Genomic DNA, 27,500 nt, shown 5'->3' on the forward strand with positions numbered 1-27,500 from the left:
GCGGCCCCTTCCGCTCATCCGACGTTAACTCTCCAAATAAAGACGATGAAGGCATCCGTCAGTGTTTGGAAAAAGCACTACTATTTCCTGCTCAACCGAAACACCGATGTGGATATCTGACTACTCAGCAGGTCCCTCAGCAATGGAGACTGATCAGACAGTGGCAAGTACCGCAGAATCTCGCTGCTATCCACAGCTGAATCCATAGTTGGCAAGATTATTGACCGAGTCCCCTAAACAGAGTTCCTTCCAGAATCTCTACGTGGCCTTTGACCATCACATGACACCACTGACATAATTTTTGCTGCCCGCCAGCTACAGACAAAATGCAGAAAACAGCGTCGTGACTTTATCAAGGCCTTAGACTCGGTCAACGGTATGCCCTCTGGCAGACCCTCAGACGTTTTATTTGCCCAACAAAATTAATCACCATTGTGAGGTAACTTTATGATGGCATGAATAGTAGTGTCCTGCACAATGGCACACAGCCTGAGTTCTTCCCCATTCAAACGGGAGTAAACAAAGATGTGTACTGGCAACAGAGTATTTGATGAAGGGACAACTCCAGGTAGCAACAAAGATGTCGGCCGCCTCCATGAATGAACTTCCGTATGTAGACGACCTCACCCTCGTCGATCACACTGAATGCGACCCATAGGAGGTCCTGAACACCTACGCAGATTCGTATGTACATTTTGGCCTTGAGGTGAATGTACTGTAAAACTCAGATTCTCTTTCAGCCTGCCCCTGGTTCAGCCACACCTTCACCATCCTTCTAGGTTAACGTTACTACCCTCTCTAATGTTACCGATTTCCAGTATCTTGGCTCCCACCTGTCCACCTCCATGGACATCGATAAAGAGATTCAATATCAGATCTGATGTGCATCTCAAGTCTTTAGCATTCTCCTTACCCGTGTCTTCAGCTTTGGGGAGCTGAATTCGTCTACAAAGCTGCACGTGTATCGATCAGTAACCCTCCCCACCATGCCGTATGGTAGTGAGACTTGAGTCACTTCTAGGCACTTGAAAACTTTCACCAACGTATTCTACGTTCTGTCCTCCGAGTTCGCTGGCAAGAGAAGAGAACAAATGCCAGTGCTATCGGTGACACCAACTGTATGAGCATCGAGGCTACGATTATCCATGAACAACTTCATTGGATCAGCCATGTTTCCCTCACGAACGACAGTAGACTGACAAAGAAGCATCTTTACAGTCACATAACGAATGGTAAATGTACAGTAGAGTTAGCGGTCAACGAAAAAGGTATAAGGATAATCTTAAGACAAACCTGAAAAAGTGCCAAATCGACCCCCTTACCTGTGAGACGGCTGCTCCACACCGTAACGCTTGGAGGAGCATCACGCGAGGTGTCAATAATACTTTCTAGTTAACCCGACTCAAGACCGAGGCAGAAGAGTGACAGCGATGGAAAGACGCTGCTGCTGCCCCTTCCATACTAGATGTAGCCCTCCACATGTGCAACATCTGTGGACGGCCTTACCGGCCCCACATCGGCCTCTCGAGTCACCTCAGAGTTCACCAACATAGGTGACTTCCTTAATAACTCATATCATTGTATCATAGCTAGATGATCGTCATACTCGATTCCGAGTAACAGCTAAGTAGTAATAGTACTAGTCACTTCATGTAGTGACAGCCGACCAAGTGAGTATATATAACTAATCTTACTTCAGCGTGTTCATAGAAATAGTGGTTATTTTTACCAAGGATATATAAACAAGTGTTAGGTGTGACAATTCTTGCTCCCAGTGTATCATTCTGATGTGTGGATTGTCGTCCTCAGTGGGGTGGCTCACACACCCACGCGCGCACGTATGCCCCTACTACCCGGACACAGCAGTCCAGCATGTCGCCTCTCCGCCCATTCCTCATAAGAACTAGTTTCTTCTTCTGTATGGGACCAAAGCAGATGTCGGAGGCGGACGTAACTGTCTCCCGAAGTGCGAAACTCTATGCCGGGTAACAGACATTGTTGCGTCTGTGCTAGCCAGAACCAAAATTGCACTAGCTATGATTGTTCGAGAAACAACCGACAATGTGTGGTTGGCAGAAGGGAAACAATTGTCGGAACCCACATGGCAGGGAGCCGATACAGAAGGCCACAGTGGATATCGCCGGGACCCAACCGCCCGATGATCTCCTAAATGACAGCAATGAGTCTACTCAACCAGAATATGTAGTACCAATAAACGCTGCTCTAATAGTAGCTGATGTGCACGAGGTGAATGAGAGACAGCCACCACAGTGGAATGGCATATCGATGGAAAATGCGGACATATGGGTTAAAGAAACTTACTCAGAAATTGTCAGGTGGTCGCCAGCAAACCTATTTCAACCACCCAAGTGTGCAGCCACCAAAGAAATTATTCGGGAGATGATTCGCCTCATAACTGATTACACTCAGGACTGCTTCCTCGCCCCTTTAGCTCTTCAAATACTGGCAATAATACCAAGTCTATTCGGTTAGAGGACACAGAACAAAGAAAATATGGCAGCAATGAAGAGAAGATTGACAATGTGGCAGAATGGGGCCCTTGATGATCTCTTATGTGAAGCAAGAACACTGCAGGAGAGACTAAAATTTATAGGAGATGGAAAGCTATACACGGATGACGTTGCAAGAAAGTTTGGAAACAAAATGCGTGTGGGGAAAGTGTCTTTGGCGGTAAGATATCTCACAGAGGAATCCTCTGGTGGGGTTGTACCAATAAACAGAGAGACATTAAAACAACTGAAGGAAAAACATCCCCCTGCAAGTGAAGACGAAGGCATCAGGTTCCAGGGTGACTATATCCCACCAGATGCTGTCCTGTTCGAGAAAATAACAGGAGGAATGATGTGGAAAAAGGCACTGAAGACTCACGGAGGGGCTGGCCCTTCAGATCTGGATGCAGACGGTTGCAGAGTCATTCTCAGCACTAACAAGTTTAGCCCCGTAGCAAGTGATCTCTGCACTACCATTGCCGTCCTTGTAAGAAAGCTAGCAACCTCATGCTGCCAACACCTCCATGCTCTGACGGCCTGCCGCCTCATTCCCCTGGATAAGAATCCTGGATGTAGGCCTATAGGGGTGGGGGAAGTGCTGAGGCGGATCATCGGAAAATGCATAATGGAGGTGGTAAAGTATGATGTCAGGGCAGCAGCAGGGAACCTGCAAGTTTGTGCTGGCCACAAGCCTGGAGGGGAAGCTGCCATTCACGCCATGAGAACGATATTTGAGCAGCGTGATTGTTAGGCCGTTCTCCTGGTGGACGCTTCAAACGCATTCAACATACTTAACAGCAAGGCCGCACTGCACAACATCAAGATCAAGTGTCCAATTTTTGCAATGTATATTGAAAACACCTATAGGAATCCGTCAGACCTCTATATAGTAAACAACAAGGCTCGAAGAGGTGATTCCATCATACATTCAACTGAGGGAATAACGCAAGGGAACCCTGTTGCAATGGCAATGTACGCAATAGGCCTATCCGTGCTCCAAAGCAAAATAAAATTTGAAATAACCGAGGTCAAGCAAGTGGCGTATGCTGACGAAATTACAAGAGTAGGAAAAGTGGAGGACATCAAAAAATGGTGGAACCTGGTAACATCACAAGGTCCACAAATAGGGTACCACCCAAACGCCAGCAAGTCCTTCCTCATTGTGAAGCCAGAACATTATGAACGGGCAATGGAGGTGTTTGGTGGAAGTGAGGTCAAAATAACAAAGGAGGGCCAAAGACACCAAGGCGCAGTAATCGGCACGACGGACTTCATAACCGAGTACGTAACCGTAGAGGTGAATGAGTGGGTTGGGGAAATCCAAGCTCTGTCTAATATTGCTACCACAGAGCCACATGCGCCTTATGCGGCATTCACCCATGGAGTCAAGCATCGCTGGAACTACCTGATGCGCACTGTCCCTGATATTTGACCCCACCTTCACCCTCTGGAAGAAGCTATCAGCGTCAATTTAATTCCTAAAATAGTGAAACACCTTCACTTAACCCCAGCAGAAATATCACTCCTTGCACTACCACCGAGACTTCTGTGAATGGGATTGACCAATCCAGAGGAGATTGCTGCTACCGAACATCAAAACTCAGTTAAACTCATGGCAGCCCTCACTGACCACATAATAGCTCAGAACGCAACAAGTGAGGTGGATACCAGTGAAGTAAACAAGATTCGAAGGTCCATTACTATAGACCGACAGCAAGTAGCTATAGCGACAAGGGCAAATGGTTTCAGTCTCAACAAACAAGAATTTACAGATACTATTGCTCTAAGGGACGGTAGGCCAGTAGAAGGTTTGCACTCCCAATGCCTGTGTGGCTCTTCCTATGACGTCGATCACACCATGGTGTGCAAGAAAGGGTGCTTCATATGCATGAGGCATGACGAAGTAAATGATCTCACAGCAAATATGTTGAAGGAAATCTGTCGTGATGTCAGGGTAGAACCGACCCTCCTGAAAAGGCGGTAACGAGAGGGATGGTTGTCCGCTGCTCGTTTGCTTGTTCGCTGCCCCACTAGGAGGGTAGACAGAGGTGAAAAGGTCGCTGCTGCCTCGTCGCACACCAGACACTATCCAGCCAGCACCACAGCTGCACTTCCCCAGCGATTCAATTCCAACTCTGGTTGTGTACTCATCTGAGGTTCCTAGGGCTCGTGGGCTGATTCCCCAGTCCTTCACTATTCGGCTGTCAACTCCGGACACCTCCTCCAGCAAATACCGCGGCTGCCACGTCATCGCCACTTCCTCGACGCCCTATCCACAGTCCGTGCCCTGGTGTCTCTCCTGTGTGGCGAGACATCGCCCACCAACGCTGGCGCCAAGTGAGGAAGCTGCCCTGGACCTTACCCGTGAGAGCGGATCACCTCTTTACCAGAACATTCCACCGGGCTGGTTAGGAGTAACCATCTGCAGCCGTAGGAAATATCAGTAATTTGTTGTATTGATTATTTTGTTTCAAGTAATTGTTTGACTCCAGTGCTGTTTATTTAATATTAATATAAGTTAACTTATTGTGATTATTTTCGTAGTGAAGAGATGTCAATCTCTAACGGTTGTTTGTTAACCCTTGGAAATCCATGCTTGTTAACTTTCCTTTTATAAGATCCTGATTGGGCTGGCAAGGGATTTATATCCCAAAGTCCAGGCCTTTACACCTCCTTCCATTGGACGGTGAGAATTTCCAACATAGGACTTCAAACACATACAACGAAGCCCATGTTGACGTCAGTGCTCGAGGTTCTGGACGCCGGGACAGCGAACCTTTTCGACATCAGGATTTTTTATCCCATAGCCGTATGTCACCGTAACTTAGCTCTCGATGTTACACACAGAAGGAACGAGAACGACACGATAAGGGCATACTGGGAGAGAATTCAGAAAGTTGATCAAGGCACCTTCGTTCCTCTGGTGTTCACAACCTCTGGGGGGATGGGACCAAGTGCAAGATGCTTCTACGCCAGACTCGCGGAGGTGCTATCCGAACAGAAGCAGCAGCCCAGAAGTTATGTTACAGCCTGGATGAGATGTCGACTATCCTTCTCTCTCCTTAGGTCTGCTTTGCTCTGCCTCAGGGGAACGAGAGCTACTTATGTATTAGGATATTTAATGTTAAGGTAATAAAATGGCGGCGAAAGTGTGGCTATTGGAGGAGGATGGATGCCATATGTTGAAAAAAAAAGTAGTAGTAGTAGTAGTAGTAGTAGTAGTAGTAGAAGTGTGTGTGTGTGTGTGTGTGTATTTTAAAGAGGGTGCCAGAAAGTTACCTATTTGAAAAATGGAGACAAAAGCAGAGAGACAGAGAGAGAGAGAGAGAAAATAACAAGGTTGACAAGTATTATATAAGCTGTAATAATTCTTAATTAGAAATAATTAAAGACTAACATAATACAGTGTATATATATATATATATATATATATATATATATATATATATATATATATATATATATATATATATATATATATACTAGCAGAATTGCCGCCCTCTGGGCGGCTCATCCGCTAGGCCCCGGTAGGACGCCACTATAATGAGACAACACAAGGAGAGAGGATTACAGATATAAGTAAGAATAGAGAGTAGGAACGTAAATATAGGAAACTTGGTAGCGTGGCCGGGATGTTATTTACTCAGTGTCAATACGCTTATCTTATCTCGTATGTCAATACACATATATTACTTCTTAAAGGGACAACTTGTTAAGAGCTTTGTATGCCCTTAGCAAAGTTGTTTAACATGTCATTAAAAACAGGTGTAGTACCTGAATCCTGGAGGATAGCGAATGTAATACCGATTTTCAAGAAGGGGGATAGATCACTATCCTCTAACTACCGCCCAATCAGTCTAACATCAATAGTAGGCAAATTACTGGAAGCAATCATTTCAAACTCTATTTGAAATCACCTGGAGAAGCACCGATTGATCAATGATTCCCAGCATGGCTTCACAAGTGGCCGTTCTTGCCTAACTAATCTATTAACATTCTTTTCATCAGTTTTCGAATCGGTGGACGAGGGGCACAATTATGATGTGGTATATCTCGACTTTAGCAAAGCCTTCGACAGAGTCCCCCACGAAAGACTAATTAGAAAGGTAGAAGCTCATGGCATCAAAGGGGACATCCTTAAATGGATTAGGGCGTGGTTACAGGACAGGAAACAGCGAGTGAGCATTAACGGCAGTAAGTCCCATTGGAGCAACGTCACAAGTGGAGTTCCCCAAGGCTCAGTACTTGGACCGTTATTATTTATTATATACATAAACGACATAAATATCGGCATTGACAGCAACATAAGTAAATTTGCTGATGACACTAAAATAGGACGTGTTATCAAATCTGACGAGGACTAGGCAAAACTACAGGAAGATCTAAACAAATTTTTCGAATGGTCTAAAAAATGGCAGATGAAATTCAACGTCGACAAATGTAAAGTACTCAGTATAGGAGATGTAAACAGGGAAACCAGATACCAGATGAACAACGATGCCATAGAGAAATCCGACTGCGAGAGAGATTTAGGAGTAATGATAAGTAGGAACCTTAAGCCAAGTAAACAATGTGTTTTTGCTCGTAACAAGGCTAATAAAGTACTTGGGTTCATACAAAGGAGTGTTAGTTACAAGACATTTTTTGGTCATCCTAAAACTGTATCTTGCTCTTGTGAGACCACACCTGGATTACGCAGTTCAGTTCTGGTCACTGTATTACAGAGTGGATATAGAATCCTTGGAAAGAATTCAGAGGAGAATGACAAGACTAATCCCGGGCATTAGGAACCTTGAGTATAGAGACAGGTTAAAGCATCTTAATTTGCACTCCCTTGAGAGACGTAGAACGAGGGGCGACCTGATAGAGGTGTATAAGTGGAAGGCAGGGCTAAACAAAGGGGACATTACAAAGGTACTCAAACTATCCAACCAGGAGCGAACTCGTAACAATGGTTTTAAATTAGACAAATTTAGATTTAGGCGTGAAATAGGTAAACACTGGTTTGGAAACAGAGTAGTGGATGAATGGAACAAGTTACCAAATATCATCATTAACTCGAATACGCTAAATTGCTTCAAACATAGGTTGGATGCTCATATGAGCAATAGGGGTTGGGTGTAAACGGGACTGCCCAGTATGGGCCAATCGGCCCGCTGCAGTTTCCTCCATTCTTATGTTCTTATGTTGTTAAACACCTCTTCGATGCAACCATTTATTAATTCACTCAATGACATGGACACATTAATATCACTATTATATCGGGGTAATAACACATTATGTTTTTCGTTACTCGACACTGACTCTCGGACACACCTGAATGAATAAACTTCCCACAGTAGATAACTCACCCTAGGAATCGTTCTGACAAGACTCACGTGTACCCTGACGTAGGCCCAGTGGATGCTTGGCTGGGCTACCTCCTATGGGAGGCTTCTGCTTAGCTGGGGTCTGGTCGGGAAGTCCCCCTCCCGAACTGGGGAGAGGACAAGCGTGACTCTGAGAATCTCAAGAGTAATGTTCGAATGGCAACCAGAATCAGAATGATTATGGGAATGATAATGCCTGTGGACGGGACTGTAGGGCCTTTATATGGGGTCGGCCCAGCCGGCTTCTGACCTCTAACCAATTATCACTAAACTGGTTTGATCTGGATAGCTGTGTGCAGGTGTGGTCCTTCCCAGGTGTCTTGGTTAGGTGAGGTTGTAGGTCACCCGGCTAACTCACGTCATTAGCGGGCGAGGTCAAGTCCGTAGGGTCGACCTGAGGTGTGTCAACCCGGAATGTGGTGGTACCACGAGGTCTGTAGTGTACTTGCTGTTATATGTGACATAATTCTGGGCTGTAAGCTTTGGTCTGACAATCAATCATTACACCTCCCGCCAAGACCAAAGCTTCATCACAGAGGCTGATGTCACATATAGATAGCAACATCACGTGTAGTATCAAAGATAATCCCTGGGGCGATAACATAGTCTCACATTTACAAACAACAATCTCATAGGTGTATGTTTTTCTACTGGCGCTAGTTTGATCTGACAAAGCTCACTATACCTCCCGCCAAGATCAAAGCTTCTATGCCAGGAGAAAAAGGAAACATAGCAAGTGAACATAGAATGAAAAAATCCTTCATATCTAGATTTGTATCCGAGACAACTTGCAAATCAAAACAACAACAGGTGTTACATCTCCTTATCAGCCCATGTCAAAATAATAATTCATCTCAGTCAGTAATAGGGCTACAACATCGTGTTTCATAGTCCAAAACATTGATCAAATGAACTCATAGAAAAAAGTGAGACTAAAAATAGACATTCTTTGTAGTAAACATCAACAAAAATCAGAGAAAATACTTCAAAATACACAAAAAAATTTCCTACTTCACATATTAGGGTATTACAACATCAGTACATTAGTTGGGTCCGGCATAGCTCACGTCTTCCATGCAGCTGGTATCTGAAAAACAGGGGATGCCTGCAGTACAGCAGCTGTAGTGGGTTGGTCACCTCTTCATTGTCGTCTTTCTTCTTATGTCAGCGCAGCACAACTTCTGTCTTCTTTCTTCACTACACGTCTTCTGCCTTGTTACTTCACATAGCAAGTTTATCTTTCTTCAATACCGCACCGTGTAGGTCGTTTCTCCACACCTTCTGACTTCTTCTCACTTCCTCCTGGTTTTTATACTATTCCAGACGAGTTTTCTGTCCCATCTGCGTTCTTCCTCTACGTTTAGAGCCTCATTTTCAACATCTTCTAGATGAATTTTCTGTTCATCTGCCGTCGGCCCCCTCCGGCCGGGATTAAGGCCGGTCCACTGCTTGGGCTGTCGTCTCCTTAGATGACTCATAAGGCAGGTTCCACGGACCAGGGCTCGCCCTCCGTACGTGAGTGTCGGCGAGACCAAAAACCGTCCTGTCTTACACCTTCCACAGTGGTGAATCCCTCCCTGGCTGGGCTCACCAGGGTTCGTTGTGTGGCGCTGCATTCCACACTCCTTAACTTCCTAAAGTAGAAAAATATAAAATCTTCTTAATCCTAGACCAAGGGAAGACTTGAAAGAAGTGACGTGGTGTGTGGTGGGTTGCGTGCTGCATTCATCACGCTGCATTCATCACGCTGCTTCTTCACGCTGACCTCACTAGGGGAAAGGTCACGGCAGGGTTAGCTCCGGAGGTATAATTATCAGATATGGCCAGTGCTATGTGCGGTCTTGGGTGTGAGAGTTTGTTGACCAAACTGGAGTGGTCCATTGAAGAATTGGCGAGGGCCAAGTTAGAAATTGAGAGGGCCACATTGGAGAACCTGAAATTAAGGAAGGAGCTGGCGAAGTTAAAAGGAGAGGCTGGACGAGTAAAGCCAGTGTCTGACGAAAACTCAAGCGAGTGGAAAGTTGTGAGTAGTGGGAAAACAAAGCTGGTGGTGAAGAAGCACACGGAGGATACGACAACAACGACAACAACAGCTAAGTGTACCAGCCCATTCAGTCCCTTGATAGACGAATTGGACGTTAGTACAGTCAGGGACAGGGATGACAAGGAAGGTATAAAAACTTTAATTGTTGGTGACTCACAGGTAAGGTACATGGACAGGGCCTTTTGTGGTAAAAACAAAAATAGGATGAGGGTGTGTTTGCCAGGAGCTGGGGTGGTGGATATAATTGACAGGATGGACAATATCTTGTCTGGTAATGGGAACAAACCCATTATCTGCCTCAGTGCAGGAGGCAATGATATTGGCCGGTGTAGGAGCGAGGAACGTCTTGATAAGTTCAAGGCAGCCATAGATCGTATTAGGACTAAGGGAGGGATCCCTATCATATGCCGTGTCCTGCCTAGAAGGGGAGTTGGCAGTGAATGGTTGTCAAGGGCAGTTGGTGTCAACGACCGTCTTGACAGATATTGCAAGTCAATATCAGTCTCATTCATTGACAACTGGGACAACTTCTATGGCAGAAGGGACCTTTATGCTAGGGATGGGATGCACCTGTCTAGGGATGGAGTAGCAACCCTGGCTGGGGCTCTAGAGGGGGCAGTTCAAAAGATATCGAAGTCTTTAAACTGCTAAGAGAACATATGGGCACGGGGGTGGAGGAGACTGCAGTGGGAGCGGATAAACAAGGCGAAAGATTACAGGGAAATAGTGTTAGGAATGATGACAAACCTAAATTAGACAGGGAGTTTAAAACTAAACGCGGTAAGGGGAGGACTCAGAAGACGACTAACTTAAATGTATACTATGTGAACAGTAGAAGTATGAGAAACAAAATGGATGATATTAGGGCCTTGGTATGTACCGAAGAAATCGATATAATTGCATTCACTGAAACATGGATCAACCTAGACACACGTGAATTACCAGTCGAATACCAAATTGCGGGTTACAAACTGTTCCATACCGATAGGCAGACCAGGAAAGGAGGCGGAGTAGCAATCTATGTTAGGGATAATTGAAGTGTGAAATAAATAAGGAAATAAAAACTGAGAGGAATACAGAAACAATTTGGATAGAATTAAGCGACGGTCGGGAAAAATTAATCACAGGAGTAATATATAGACCCCCCAATCTTGATAGCATCAATGAGCGACTTATCTGGGATGAAATGCGCAGGGCTTCCATACACAAAAAAGTCTGCATAGTAGGCGACTTTAACCTTGGCCAAAAAGATTGGACTGACCTTACGGGTAACTCAGAATCAGAGGATTTTCTCGAGACAATCCAGGACTGTTTCCTAAGTCAACATATAACCGAACCCACACGGGGTAATAATATACTGGATTTAGTTCTGTCGAACAGAGAAAACCTCATTAGCAATGTCGAGGTAGGGAACGAACTTGCAAACAGCAATCACAAAGAAATTCGATTCCAGTTAGATTTTCAGGGCAGACGTAGGCAAAATTCCACTAAAGTACCAGATTTCAGAAGGGCAAACTTTGACAGTTTAAAGAGGCAGCTGAGGGAGGGGGTGTCGCGCTTGGCCGTGAACCTGACAGATGACACCGACCTGATAACGAGATCTGAGATTGTCGAGTTCCACGACAATTTAAATAGTGAGTTACTTAATGCACAAAGGCAGAACATACCATACAAAAAACTCAGATCAGACAACAATGACCCTAAATGGATAAATAATTATTTAAAGAACATCATTGGCCAAAGGAAGGCTGTAGGTAGAAGGATAAATCGTGGCGAAATTCACCTCGGACTATTATAGGGTATTGGCGAGTAGGGTTAAAACCGAGATAAGGAAAGCAAAGAGGAATAATGAGGTAAGGATAGCAAGGGAGGCGAGGACAAACCCCAAAGGATTCTACCAAACGTATCGAACTAAAACACGAGAAAAGATTGGACCAATACGGTAAGACTCAGGCGAGCTCACTGATAACGACAGAGAAATGAGCAATAATTTGAATAAATAATTTTCAACAGTTTTCACCACCGAAAATTTAAACATGATACCCGAGGCACCGACTCCATTCAGAGATAGTGAAGAAAACAAATTAAGTGAGATAGTAGTGACTAGTAACGATGTTAGTAAGCAAATAGACAAACTAAAGCCTAATAAGTCACCTGGTCCCGATGAGATATTTGCCAGAGTATTAAAGGAATGTAAAGAAGAGCTTCGTATGCCCTTAGCAAAGTTGTTTAACATGTCCTTAAAAACAGGTGTAGTACCAGAATCCTGGAGGATAGCGAATGTAATACCGATTTTCAAGAAGGGGGATAGATCACTATCCTCAAACTACCGCCCAATCAGTCTAACATCAATAGTAGGCAAATTACTGGAAGCAATCATTTCAAACTCTATTCGAAATCACCTGGAGAAGCACAGATTGATTAATGATTCCCAGCATGGCTTCACAAGCGGACGTTCTTGCCTAACTAATCTATTAACATTCTTTTCATCAGTTTTCGAATCAGTGGACGAGGGGCACAATTATGATGTGGTATATCTCGACTTTAGCAAAGCCTTCGACAGAGTCCCCCACGAAAGACTAATTAGAAAGGTAGAAGCTCATGGCATCAAAGGTGACATCCTTAAATGGATTAGGGCGTGGTTACAGGACAGGAACAGCGAGTGAGCATTAACGGCACTAAGTCCCATTGGAGCAACGTCACAAATGGAGTTCCCCAAGGCACAGTACTTGGACCATTATTATTTATTATATACATAAACGACATAGATATCGGCATAGACAGCAACATAAGTAAATTTGCTGATGACACTAAAATAGGACGTGTTATCAAATCTGACGAGGACTCGGCAAAACTACAGGAAGATCTAAACAAATTTTTCGAATGGTCTGAAAAATGGCAGATGAAATTCAACGTCGACAAATGTAAAGTACTCAGTATAGGAGGTGTAAACAGGAATCCAGATACCAGATGAACAACGATGCCATAGAGAAATCCGACTGCGAGAGAGATTTAGGAGTAATGATAAGTAGGAACCTTAAGCCAAGTAAACAATGTGTTTTTGCTCGTAACAAGGCTAATAAAGTACTTGGGTTCATACAAAGGAGTGTTAGTTACAAGACTAGCGAGGTCATCCTAAAACTGTATCTTGCTCTTGTGAGACCACACCTGGATTACGCAGTTCAGTTCTGGTCACCGTATTACAGAATGGATATAGAATCCTTGGAAAGAATTCAGAGGAGAATGACAAGACTAATCCCGGGCATTAGGAACCTTGAGTATAGAGACAGGTTAAAGCATCTTAATTTGCACTCCCTTGAGAGACGTAGAGCGAGGGGCGACCTGATAGAGGTGTATAAGTGGAAGGCAGGGCTAAACAAAGGGGACATTACAAAGGTACTCAAATTATCCAACCAGGAGCGAACTTGTAACAATGGTTTTAAATTAGACAAATTTAGATTTAGGCGTGAAATAGGTAAACACTGGTTTGGAAACAGAGTAGTGGATGAATGGAACACGTTACCAAATATCATAATTAACTCGAATAAGCTGAATTGCTTCAAACATAGGTTGGATGTTCATATGAGCAATAGGGGTTGGGTGTAAACGGGACTGCCCAGTATGGGCCAATAGGCCAGCTACAGTTTCCTCCATTCTTATGTTCTTATGTTCTTCTCTGCTCGTATGTACTGTGGTTGACGGCCGGCTGGCCATGGGTGGTACTGTGTGTGACATTTGACAGAGAAACAATCCTAAAGGGATGATGGATTAATTAGAAGTGCATTCGCAAAAAAAAATGTTTACTTTATAAGTTACGTCAATGTTTGGCAACTATTATTTCAGTCATGACAATGTTCTCATCAGGCTGGGTCGGGGAGTGAAGCTTTGCTCACTACACTGAATATCATTTATCACTACGCGTCAAAGAGTACATCACAAATCATAATAGCATAAAAATACACTGAGTGAAGCTCTGCATTCATCGCAATATTACTTTATATTAACCATCATCATCAACACACAGCTTACGGGACAAAAGACGGGGAATTAGTGTGGTCAAGCGAGGCGGGGCGGGTCAGAAGGACGTGAGGTCACACGAGCGGGGTGGGGCGCTGAGGAGGCGAGGCTGGCCAGGCCCAGCCAGGCTGGTGCGTTGCGGGTGAGGTGGGGAGGAGCCGAGGCGTGGTTGATCGGGCCAGACCGAGGCTTTGCGGGGCGGGGAGGGGCACGGAACGGAGGGGCAGGGCAGGGCGGGGCAGGGATGGGAGGAAGGGTAAGGAGGGTGAGGTAAGGATTAGGACAGGGAGGAGGATGTAGGTTAAAAGACATGTTAAGTTATAACAGTTAGTACAGACACCGCTTTCATCACTGAAACACAATGGCTACATTTAACACTGACCAACAATCAAACTGCACTTGGGCTACTGAGAATGCCACAGATAGCGGGTGACACTGAGAAATTACGTTAAGCACTGAACATATTTCTATTAAAAATTCGCACATACCACGACGAGAGACATTTACTTGAGCTGTAACGGTGACACACTAGGACACTTTTCACGCTACTACGCAGGAACTTCTTATTACGCACTTTTGAACTAACGAGCCAGGTGTTATGGCTAACGGGGGAGGGCATGGGTTTACGTTAAGTACACTGTTACCAATAACAAGGGACGAGGAGGGCGTGGGTTAACGTTCATAGTTCGCTGCCACCAATATAATGAGACAAACACAAGAAGAGAATTACATAAATAAGTAAGAATAGAGAGTAGGAATGTAAAGATAGGAAACTTGGTAGCGTGGCCTGGATGTTATTTACTCAGCGTCAATACGCTTATCTTATCTCGTATGTCAATACACATATATTACTTCTTAAAGGGACAACTTGTTAAACACCTCTTCGATACAACTATTTATTAATTCACTCAATGACATGGACACATTAATATCACTATTATATCGGGGTACTAACACATTATGTTTTACGTTACTCGACACTGACTCTCGGACACACCTGCATGAATACACTTCCCACAGTAGGTAACTCACCCTAGGAATCGTTCTGACAAGACTCATGTGTACCCTAACGTAGGCCCAGTGGATGCTTGGCTGGGCTGCCTCCTATGGGAGGCTTCTGCTTAGCTGGGGTCTGGTCGGGAAGTCCCCCTCCCGACCTGCGGAGAGGACAGGCATGATTCTGAGAATTTCCAGAGTAATGTTCGAATGTTCGAATGGCAACCAGGATCAGAATGATAATGGGAGTGACAATGCCTGTGGACGGGACTGTAGGGCCTTTATATGGGGTCGGCCCAGCCGGCTTCTGACCTCTAACCAATTATCACTAAACTGGTTTGATCTGGATAGCTGTGTGCAGGTGTTTTCCTGCCCAGGTGTCTTGGTTAGGTGAGGTTGTATGTCACCCGGCTAACTCACGTCATTAGCGGGCGAGGTCAAATCCCTAGGGTCGACCTGATGTGTGTCAACCCGGAATGTGGTGGTACCACGTGGTCTGTAGTGTACTTGCTGTTATATGTGACATAATTCTGGGCTGTAAGCTTTGGTCTGACAATCAATCGTTACACCACCCTCCAGGAGGCTCCACATTGTCTCACTGTTCAGTCCCCAAAACTTCTTCATCCATCAATAGATCATTAACGGTGTATGTAAGTTCCACCATGTTTTTCACTACAACGGTACAGGAAAGTATATTTTTTAGCATTAAAATTTTTTTATTTTATTGTCTAATCATCACTACATATAACACCACCCATCATCACTACATATAACATCATCCATCATCACTACATATATCACCATCTATCATCACTACATATAACACCATCCATCATCACTACATATAGCACCACCATCACTACCACCACTACTACCAACATCATCATTACCACCACCATCATTATCACTACTATCAACCAGTCTCTACCACCACCACTATCACCACAAACATGCCGCTATCACCGTCACCACCGCTACCACTGGCACTACCACCGTCACCACCACCACTACGTATAACATTATTCATCATCACTACATATAACACCATCCATCATCACTACATATAACAACATCCATCATCACTACATATAACATCATCCATCATCACTACATATAACACCACCCATCATCACTACATATAACACTATCCATCATCACTACATATAACACCATCCATCATCATCACTACATATAACACCACCCATCATCACTATAAATCGGTAAAGTAGTTTCCGAAATTCTCTTGCAGACACACAAACAAATAAACAAATAAACAAACACACAGACATACTTCTTTGTTATATATATATATATATATATATATATATATATATATATATATATATATATATATATATATATATATATATATATATATATATATATATATATATATATATATATATATATATATATATAGATAATTCATTCAAGGACACACACACACATATGCAATCATTCAATCATCCAATCATCCAACTATTCAACCATCCAATTTGCCAATTATCCAACTATTCAATAATCAAACCACCCAAACACCCAAGTGTTCAACCATCCAACCAGTCAACTTGCCAACCATTCGAAAATCCAACCATCAAATCATTCAACCATCCAACTATCCAACCCTCCAACTACCCAACTACCCAAAGCTCTCACCATCCAAGCGCCAAATCATCCAACTATCCAACTACCCAACCATCAAACCGATCAACTATCCAACCATCCAACCTCCCAACTACCCAACTATCCAAATATCAAACTATCCAACCATCCAACTATCCTACCATCCATCCACCCAACCATTTAAATATTCAACCATCCAAGTATCCAACCATCCAACCATCCAACCATCCAACTATCCAAGTATCCATTTATTCAATTACCCAACCATTACCAATTATCTTCATTTAAGACCTTTTACAAAAAGTTAGTTGACCCTTCCTGTTATGAATAAATGGCATTAGTCCTTTCCTGTAGTAGTGCTGGGGCAACCTTTCCTATCCTCATCGTCCCACCTGACTCTCTCACAGACAGCTCCAACCCTGTATGGTGGTCTACTCTACAATGACTCCTCAAGTCCTCATCTCTCTCCTTCCTCTTCCGTATTGTCTTCCTGACATCATACATCTCTGTCAACTGTACGGATATTCAAATTTATCTTTTTCTGGATGCCAGCCCACCAGGGACAATCCAAACATTTTTCTAGTGGTGTTCTGGAAAAAATTGCTTGTTCTTTTCTCGACGACTTAAATCTCCTCCTCCCAGTGTTACCCGGGGCAACGAGATTCTCCCTCTATTTGATATCTAAAAACAACCTACAACATCAGCTGCTCTGTCTCACACTACAACCTCTTCAAGGCGACAAATCACGCTGAAGAGAAACGTTACTCTCAATCTATCATCGTCCTGCTTCACTCGTTATATCGCTACCTATGGTACGTTATGGGTTCCGAAGCAGATTCTACTGCCTTCTGTGGTCAACGGGCGGTCATTTCCTTACTCACTATAAAGTATCCAGTTCTGTGATAAGTTTCTCTGCCATACCGTAAATTCTGCTAACACAACACTAACCAAACCTAACTTTACATAACCTAGCCTTACTCAACCTAACCTAACCGAGCTTAACCTAACTTATTCTGACCTAAGTTAAACCTAACTTAACCTAACATAATTTGACCTAACCTAACTTGACCAAACCTAACCTGACTAGACTTAATCTATGTATACTTAACCTAGCATAATTTGACCTAACGTAACCTAACTTAACATAACTTAAAATAATTTGACCTTTCCTAACTTTACTAAGCCTAACCTAACTAAACTTAATCTAAGTAAACTTAACCTAACATAATTTGACCAAACCTGACCTAGCTGACTTAAACTCACCTAACTTTCCCTATCCTAAGTTGACCTAAGGTAACCAAACCTAACTTAACGTAACTTAACTTATTCTAACCTAACTTAACCTACCCTACCCTAACCTAACTTAATCTAACCTCCTATGTTACACTCCAGCCTATAATGATACTAAAACCCCTCTATACAGTATATAGCATATCCCTGATCCCACCTACTTTATTATAACACCAGACGCCTTTGTTATGTTATTCCAATGATTTGTTTACCTTTAAGCAGTGAAAGGCTTTGACTACCCCGTCTCGTAGCCGGTAGTGGTAGTCTTTTTAGGTACAAAAATCCAACCATCTATATTTACATCTATCCATCCATCCTTCTGGCAAACTAACAATTCATCTCAATCTATCTATCTATCTATCTATCTATCTATCTATCTATCTATCTATCAATCTATCAATCTATCTATCTATCTATCCATCCTGCATCAAACCATCCATACATCCTTTCAGCTAGCCAACCGGCCATTCAATCAGGTAGCCAGCAAGCCATATAACCAGCCAGTCAGGTAGCTAGTTAGCCAGATAGACAGCCAGCCAGGTAGCCAGTCAGACAGGTTACCAGCCAGCATGGTCCAGTCAAACAGGCTGCCAGTCAGCCAGGTAGCCAGTCGACCAGGTAGCCAGTCACTCAAGAAGCAAGCAAGTCAAGTAGCCAGCCACCCAGGTACCAAGTGAACCAAGGAGCCAGTCAGCTATGTAACCAGCTAGCCAGATAACAAGCCGGCCAGGTAGCCAATCAGTCGGGTAGTCAGCTAGCCAGGTAGCCAGTCAGACAGGTAGCCAGCCAGGTAGCCAGCCCACCAAGAAGCCAGTCAGCGAGGTAGACAACCAGCCAGCTAGCCAGTCAGCCAGAGACAGTCACCCATTAGCCAGCCAGCCAGGTATCCAGTCAGTCAGGTAGCTAGCCGAAAAGGTAGCCAGCCAGACAAGTATCCTACCAGGCAGAAAGATAGTCAGTCATGTAGCCAGTTGGCCTGGTAGCCTATCAGCTATGTAGCCAGGCAAATAGGTAGCCAGGCAGCCAGTCATCCAGGTATACAGCCAGTTAGGTAGCTAAACAGGTCTGTAGCCAGTCAACCATGTAGCCAACCAGCCAGACATCCAGTCCACCATGTAGCCAGTCAGTCGGGCAATCAGCCAGCCAGGTAGCCAATCATCCAGGAAGCCGGTCCGCCAGATAGCCAGTGAGCCAGGTAGCCAGCTGGCCAGCTAGCCAGCTAGCCAGGTAGCTAATCAGTTAGGTATCCACTCAATCAGAGAAACAGCCAGGTGACCAGTCTGGCAGTTAGCCAGTCAACCAGAGAGAAAGGTAGCCAGTCCGCAAGGTAGACAGTCAGTCAGGTAACAAGCCATCCAGGAACCCAGCCAGCCTGGTAGCTAGCTACCAGGTAGGTAGCCAGTCAGCCAGGAACATGGCCAACCAGGTAAATAACCAGTCCGGGAGCCAGTCTGCCAGATAGTCACCCAAATAGGTATCCAGCCAGCCAGGTAGTCAGTCTGCCAGAGAGACGGTCAGCCGTGAAGCGAGTCAGCCTGTAGCCAGTCAGCCAGATAGCCTTCCAAAATGGTAGCCAGCCAGCCATGTATCTAGGTAGCCCGGTAGCCAGTCAACCAGTTAGCAAGCTAGCCAGTTCACTCGTGAACCAGGTAGCTAGTGAGCCAGGTAGCCATCCAGCCAGGTAACCATCCAGCCAAGTAGCCAGACAGCCAGGAAGCCAACCAGTCAGGTAGCAATCAAACTAGGTAGCTAGTCATCCAGGTTGACAGTCAGCTAAGTAACCAGTCAACCAGGTAGATAGTGAGCCAGGTAACCAGCAAGGCAGGTACACTGCCGGACAGGTAGCCAGTCAGCCAGTTACGCAGCCAGACAGGTAACTAGCCATCCCTGTAGCAAGCCAGGTAGTTAGCCAGCCATTTAACCAGCCAACCAGGTAGCCAATCAGTCACGTAGACAGCTAGCCAGGTAGCCAGCCAGTCAGTCAGGTAGGCAGCCAACCAGGTAGCCAGTCAGTCACGTAGCCAGTCAGTCACATAGCCAGCCTTTGACGTAGCCAGCAAGCTAGGAAGCTAGGTAGCCAGACCGCCTGGTACACTACAAGCCAGGTAGCAAGCCAGCCCGATGTCCAGTCAACCAAATAGCTCGTCAGTCAGGTAACCGGTCAGCCAAGTAACCAGTTAGTCAGGTAGACAGCCAACCAGTAGGTAGCCAGTCATCCAGGTATCAGGCCCGTAAGAAAGCTAGTCAATTAGATAACCATTCAGCTAGGTAACCAGTCAGCCTGGAAGCCAGTTAGCTAGGTAGCCTGTCAGTCAGGTAGCCAGCAAACCGGGTAGACAGCTAGCCAGTTAGACAGTCAGCCAGGTAACCAGCCGGCCAGCCAGTTAGCCAGTCAGACCGGTAGCCAGCCAGCGAGGTAGCCAGTCAGCCAGATAGACAGCCAACCAGGTAACCAGCCAGTAAGGTAGCCTTTTAACCAGAGACAGTCAACCAGGTAGCCAGTCATCCAGGTAAATTACCAGCCAGGTAGCCAATCATCCTAATAGACAGTCAGCCAGGTAGCCAGTCAGCCAGCTAGGTTGCCTGTCAGGCGGAGAGACAGTAACCCAGAGAGGGAATGGGACAACTGGCCGCCGCCATCTGGCCGCAGCCCAACTGGCCGCCGCGGACTGGGGGTAAACTGCAAACGCCTATTTAGGTTAGGTTAGGTTAGGTTAGGTTATGTTATGTTAGGTTAGGTTAGGTTAGGTTAGGTTAGGTTAGGTTAGGTTAGGTTGTCAACAAAAAGTTCCATATGGCGGCCAGTCGGCCGCGGCGAGTTTCCCGCGGCCAGTTGGGCTGCGGCCAGATGGCGGCGGCCAGTTGTCCTAGACCCACCCAGAGAGACAGTCAGCCATGAAGCTAGCAAGTCACGTAGCTAGTTCACCTGTAGACAGCCAAACAGACAACCAGTCAGCAGGTAGACTGCCAGCCAGTCTGCCAGTCAGCCAGGTAGATAGCCAACCAATTAGCCAGTCAGCCAGGCAGCTAGCCAGTCAGATAGCCAGTCAGCCAGGTAGCCAGTCAGCCAAGTAGCCAGCCAGTTTGGTACCCCTGCCAGCCAAACGGTCATCAAAGAGGTCATTCACTCGGCCAAACCTTTCTCTCACATCTAGGTCAAACTTTGATGACTCCCGCAGAGGGTGAGTGACCTCTCCATGAGTGAGTCATTGAGAGACCACCTCATAGGTAATTTACCATGAGTAACTGAACATTAGTGACCGCCCATGGGTGATTGACCATAAGTGACTCATAGTGTTAATTGTGGTGATATCCTAAGTTCATTGTGCAATCGTCTATGTTCTTAATAAAAGGAGAAAAGACATTTTAGGTTTTCAACTTAACCCAAAACCATTTATTAGTGTTACTTCCAGTGTACCACTAGATCTGAAACTTCAGGACATTTCATCAGTGATTACACCAGGTAAGCGGAAGATAGCACCATAAGTGACTGATCATGAGTTCCCGTCCCATGGGTGATTGACCATAAGTGACTGATCATGAGTGACAATTCAATAGGTGATTGACCGAAAGTGACTGATCGTGAGTGACCAATCCATGGGTGATTGATCATGAGTGACTGATCATGAGTGACCGTCCCTTGGGTGAATGACCATGAGTGACCGTCCATGAGTGACCACTACATAAGAGTGAGGGATGATAAAGAGTATGAGGAATGTGGAAGTAGGATATGAAGTGAGAATAAAGAGTATGAGTGGGAAAGGAGGATGAAGAGTGGGGAAGGAGGAAGAGGAGTGAGGATAAAGAGAATAAGGAGTGAGGAAAGAGGATGAGGAGTGAGGAAGAAGGATGAAGGGTGAGGCTAAAGGGAATGAGGAGTGAGGAAAGAGGATAGGAGTGAAGATAGGAGTGATGAAGAAGGATGGGGAGTGAGAATAAAGAGAATGAAGAGTGAGGAGGGAGAATGAGAATTGAGGATAAAGAGAATGAAGGATGAGGAAAGAGGATGAGGAATGAGGAAGGGGGATGAGGAGTGAAGTAGGAGGATGGGGAGTGAGGCTAAAGAGTTTGAGGAGTGAGGAAAGAGGATGAGGAGTGAGGAAGTGGGAATAGGTGTAGGGATAAAATAATGAGGAATGAGGAAGGAGGATGAGGAGTGAGGCTCAAGAGTATGCTGAGTGAGGAAAGGGGATGAGGAGTAAGGAAAGAGGATGAGGAGCGAGGCTTAGGAGTATAAGGATAGGGTGAGGAAAGAAGACGACAAGTGAGAAAGGAGTATAAGGAATCATGATAAAGAGTATGAGGAGTGAGGATAAAGATAACTAGGAGTGAGGAAGAAGTATGAGAGATAAAGAGAATGAGTGAGAAACAGTGATGAGGAGTGAGGAGTAATAACCTACAGTGGTGAACTATCAATAAAGTAGTGAGGCAAGTCGTTAAACACTCGTTAAGAACCACAACTTATTACCTGGGTCACGAGAGTACCCGGCACGAGGGAGTGAAGCCACCCTGAAGTTCAACGGAAGTGGTTCAACGGTGATTAATTTGAGGATTCATCTTAGGTATAAGTAGGTGTTCAAAAAGAAGGAGAGTCAACAGGAGTACAACAGGAGGAAATTCAACCAGGGTTCAATTGGAGGAAAGTTAACGGGAGTTGAACGGAAAGGAAAGTCATTGGGAGTACAACAGGAGAGAAAGTCAACGGGAAGGAATTTCAACAGGAGTTCACCGATAGGGGAAATCAATGGTAATTCAGCGGCAAGGAAAGTCAACGGGTGTTTAACGGCAAGGAAAATCAATGGGAGTTCAACGGGAGGGGAAGTCAACAGGGGTTCAACATAAGGGAAAGTTAACGGGAGGATAAAATTGGACACAGAGGCCCTAAACCTGTTCCTGCCAATTTAAATAATGAAAAGTTTTTCTGACCGTGTGTGTGGTCGTCTGCGTTTGTCTGTTTATCTGTCTCTCTGTCTGTCTGTCTGTCTGTCTCTCTGTCTGTCTCCTTCTCCCTGTTTTATACTCTCTCTGTGAGTCTGTCTTTTTGCCTGCGTGTCTCTATCAGTGCCATGTCTTTTGTCTTTACAATTTATCTCGTTATTGTGTCTGACTTTGTTCGTCTCTCTCTCTCTCTCTCTCTCTCTCTTACGCCATCTTGCCGGACACACGCTGGTCAAGACAGCTTTGCAATTGGAGCATAATCCCGACCTCGGGTCTTAAGAATTTTATCTCAACTGAAATAAATCACAGACACAGAGACACACACACACACACACACACACACACACACACACACACACACACACACACACACACACACACACACACACACACACACACACACACACACATACACACACACACACTACTACTACTTTGCTGTCGAGGTATGACGATCATCCAGCTATGACACAATGATATGAGTTATTAAGGATGTCTCCGAGGTTGGTGAGTTCTGAGGTGATTAAAGAGGCCAATACGAGACCGGTAGGGTCGATCACAGATGTTGTACATGTGGTGGACTACATCTAGTGGGAGAGGGGCGGCAGCATCTTTCGGGAGTTGGCGCTTGTCTGTCTCGTTATGCAGTCGGGCTAACTCGAAAGTATTGACACTTTGTGTGGTAATCCTACAAGTGTTACTCTGTGGAGTAATCGTCTCCCAGGTGAGGGGGTCGGTTCGGCACTTTTTCAGGTTTATGTTAAGACTATCCTCATACCTTTTCAGTTGCCCGCCAGCGTTAAGTTTATCATTCGTTAAGTGACCGTTAATTAGCTGTTTTGGCAGTTTACTGTCGTTCATGCGGATAACATGGCCAGTCCAGTGTAATTGTTCATGGATAAAGATAGCCTCGATGCTTCTACGGTTGGTGACGGCAAGAATAATCGGAGGATGGAACGTAGACTCGGTTGGTGAAAGTTTTCAAGTGCTTTGAGGTGCCTACTGTATGTGACCCATCTCTCGCTGCTATACAGCAGGGTGGAGAGGACCACTGCTCGATACACGCGTAATTTTGTAGATAATTTCAGCTTCCTAAGGCTGAAGACACGATTTCGGAGTCTGCCAAGGCTTGAGATGCACATCTGATCCGATGCTGAATCTCTTCATTGATGTCCGCGGTGGTGGACAGGTGGGAGCCGAGATACCGAAAGTGGGTAACATTACAGAGGGTAGTACCTGTAAGCTGGATGGATGGTGGCAGTGTGTCTGAACCAGAGGAAGGCTGAAAGAAAATCTGAGTCGTACGTATATTCACCCCAAGGCCGAAGTGTGCGTACGCAACTGTATAGGTGTTCAGGATCTCCTGCAGTACTCATTCAGTGTGAGTGACAAGGGTGAGGTGGTCTGCATACTGAAGCTCAGTGGTGGAAGCTGCTGACACCTTTGAGCCTGCCTCGAGTCGTCTTATGTTGAAAAGACCCTTCATCCGGTACTTGATGTCCATCCCGCCGGCTAAATTGGCTGTAGCACGAGTAAGGAAGCCAGCCAAGAAAATGGAAAATAGAATTGGTGCCAGTACACACCCTTGTTTTACCCCCTTTTGGATGGAGAAGAACTCAGACTGGGCGCCATTGTGCAGGACACTACCATTCATGCCATCGTGGAGTTGCCTCACAATGGCGATGAATTTTGGTGGGAAGCCAAAACGGCTGAGGGTTCACCAAAGGGCTTCCCTGTTGACCGAGTCGAAGGCCTTGGGTAGGTCGATGAAAGCCCTGTACCGGACAAAACTCTTTTCTCTTCACATTTCTTGTATCTGACGGGCAGCAATGATCATGTCAGTGGTACCACCTGGTGGTCTAAGGCCACGTTGAGATTCTGGGAGGAAGTTTTCCGCCTCAGGAAGACGTCTGTTTAGGAGAACTCGGGCGATAATCTTGCCAGCTACGTACAGCAGCGATATCACGTGGTAGTTGTCACAGTCTGACCGGTCTCCCTTGTTCTTATAAATATTGACGATGGAGGCGTCTTTAGTAGCTTGGGAAATTTCCTCCTTTTCCCATATATTCTCCAGGAGAGAGTGGAAACGGCTGGAAAGCAGAGGTCCTCCTGCTTTATACACCTCGGCTGGGATTCCTTCAGGACCTTAGGCTTTTTTTTTTCATCTGTTTGATGGAAGTAGCTACCTCATTCAGGGATGGAGGATAGCTGAGGTGGGTCAGCTCTGGATGCTGAGAGACCTGCTGAGTAGTCAGTACATGCACAGGGATGTTTCGGTTGAACAGTGAATTGTAGTGCTTTTTCCAGTGCTGAAGGACGCCTTCATCGTCTTTAATTATGGAGTTACCGTCAGATGAGCGGAGGGAGGCTGCGCCACAAGTGATTGGCCCATAAAAAGTTTTAGTGGAATTGAAAAAATCGTTTATCGTGTGCTGATCTGCATTTTTTTGTGTTTCACCTTCTTTATTTTTAAACCCGTCATTCTTTAGATTGCGAATTTCCCGCTGGGCCGCCGCTTTCTTCTTGCGGAAGGTATGAGCTATGGTCCGAGACTGAGGGTTGTTCTACCAGTCAGTTATCATCGACGAGTACATTGATTGCCGGGTCATTTTCATCAAACCAGTCCTGGTGTATTCTTTCGATCTTGCCAAGGTTCTCTCTGCAGATTTTTGTCATGACAGTGTCGAGAATATCCCATTCGGCACTGGGATTTGGGTTGTTTGTTGTCGGGTTGTATATTAGCTCTTGTTTGAGCTGCTCTCTGAAGTGCATGTGCTACTGCTGGATCCTCCAGATGCTTAGTGTTAAAACCTCTTCTGGAGGCTTGCTTCCTTCACCGTTTTGGGGCGACGTGAAGTGAGACCTTGGCTCTGACGAGCAGATGATCAGTGTCGCAGTTGTCTGAGCCATGCAAGGCTCGGGTGATGAGGACATCTCGGCGATCTCTTTGAACTTGTCGGCCTGCCTAAACAAAGAATTGCTGAGGAGGAGTAGGCCATTGGGATTACACTTGCCTAGTCTGTTTCTCCCTATGGTTCCCTGCCAAATGTTAGCATCTCTGCCAACTCTGTCATTGAAGTCACCAAGGAGCTCAATCTTATCTTCTTTGGGGATAGAAGTTGACACTCTGTCGAGGTCGGCGTAAAAGGTCTTCCTTGATGTCATCCTCTGCATCCAGTTTAAGGACATATGCACTGATGAAAAAAGCATGACGTGAGTGATTCAATGGAACTCGGAGCTTCATGAAGAGCTCGTTGATCCCAATAGGTATAGCCAGACCCCCATTCTGTGAGCTGACCCTCGTGTGGGAGCCGGGACTAACTACTGTAATGGCTGCTATGTTGATGTTGTATCTAGCCAGCTCTCTTGCCACGAGGGTGGTTCTTCTTTCGGGACGCTCATTTGTGCCAGTCTCCAAAGGGGTCATAAAATTCCATGTAGAGATCAAAAGTGTGTTTTTGTTTGGATCTGTGTTTTTTATTGTGTTTTCGACTGCATAAGGATGATCTTACTTGGTGCGGTTGCCCAGTCAGGTTGCTTTTTTAGCCAGGCTATGTTTAGGGCACCTTTTCTAGCCCCCTCCACATGTGGGGTGAGCAGAGTGGCTCCTCGAAAGGGCTGCTCAGTTGCACAGACAGGACCGAATGCACTGCCGCCTAGATCCCAATCAATGCATAAACGACCATCTTATCTGTGCCACCCATGTGCAGAGTTGTGACTAGAGACTCCTGGCAGTCATCTCTACCTGTCCCCATCACCACTCATCCGTCGCCTATGTCGTTGCCTCCTACACTAAGACACACTACTCGCTTGGTACACTTCCCTGACAAGACCCTATCAATCCTCTCCGCTGCATGTCCTATTCAAGCCCCAGGAAAACACACCCTAGTCCTACGTTTCACATCTCGTTCACCAAAGTCCTATCTAAAAACCTCACCTGGCTGTCCCCAACTACCACGACCTTACCACTGGGCAGGGTTTGACCAACTGCCCTTTCCTCTCCTGCCACCACACCCTCCTGCCTTTTCTCTTCCTCGCCAGCTTCCTCTAACACTTGGTAGGGATTACGGCACTCCACACCGTGGTCAGCTTTCCGGAGTCTGACCTTAGTTAACCACTCTCCACTCCTGCTCCTCCTTCGTAGGCGTCCTGCTAGGCAGGACACCCACCTGAAGGAGTTCACTCCTGAGAGCTTCGTTCTCCCCCCTTCAAAAAGTCCATCTCTCTCTGCAACTGCTCCAGCTCCAGCTCACTTAACAGAGTGGCCGGGGGGTCGTCTCTCCCCACACACCGTCCTTCTTCCCTTACAACACAACGGCCCACGGCGGCCATTTTCTATGGTCACTAACACGAGCACACAGAGGCACGTCCTTCTCCAAGCTAGGTCAGGTCGGTGTTGTTGGTTGTGGTAATGGAACGTAGTGGAGGTGGGGGTTGTGGTGATGGGATGCAGTGGTGGTGGTGTTGGTGGTTGTGGTGATGGTATGTAGTGGTGATGGAGGTTGTGGTGATGGAATGTAGTGGTGGTAATGTTGGTTGTGGTAATGGAATGTAGTGGTAGTTACTGTGGTCAGGGAATGTAGTGGTGGCGATGGTGGTGGTGGTTGTGATGATGGAATGAAGTGGTGGTGGGGGTTATGGTGATGGAGTGTAGAGGTGGAGATGTTGGAGTCTAGTAGTTGTGGTGATGAAGTTTAGTGGTGGAGGTGGTTG

This window comes from Homarus americanus, unplaced genomic scaffold, assembly GCF_018991925.1.
Source record: "Homarus americanus isolate GMGI-L3 unplaced genomic scaffold, GMGI_Hamer_2.0 scaffold57980, whole genome shotgun sequence".
Lineage (NCBI taxonomy): Eukaryota > Metazoa > Arthropoda > Malacostraca > Decapoda > Nephropidae > Homarus > Homarus americanus.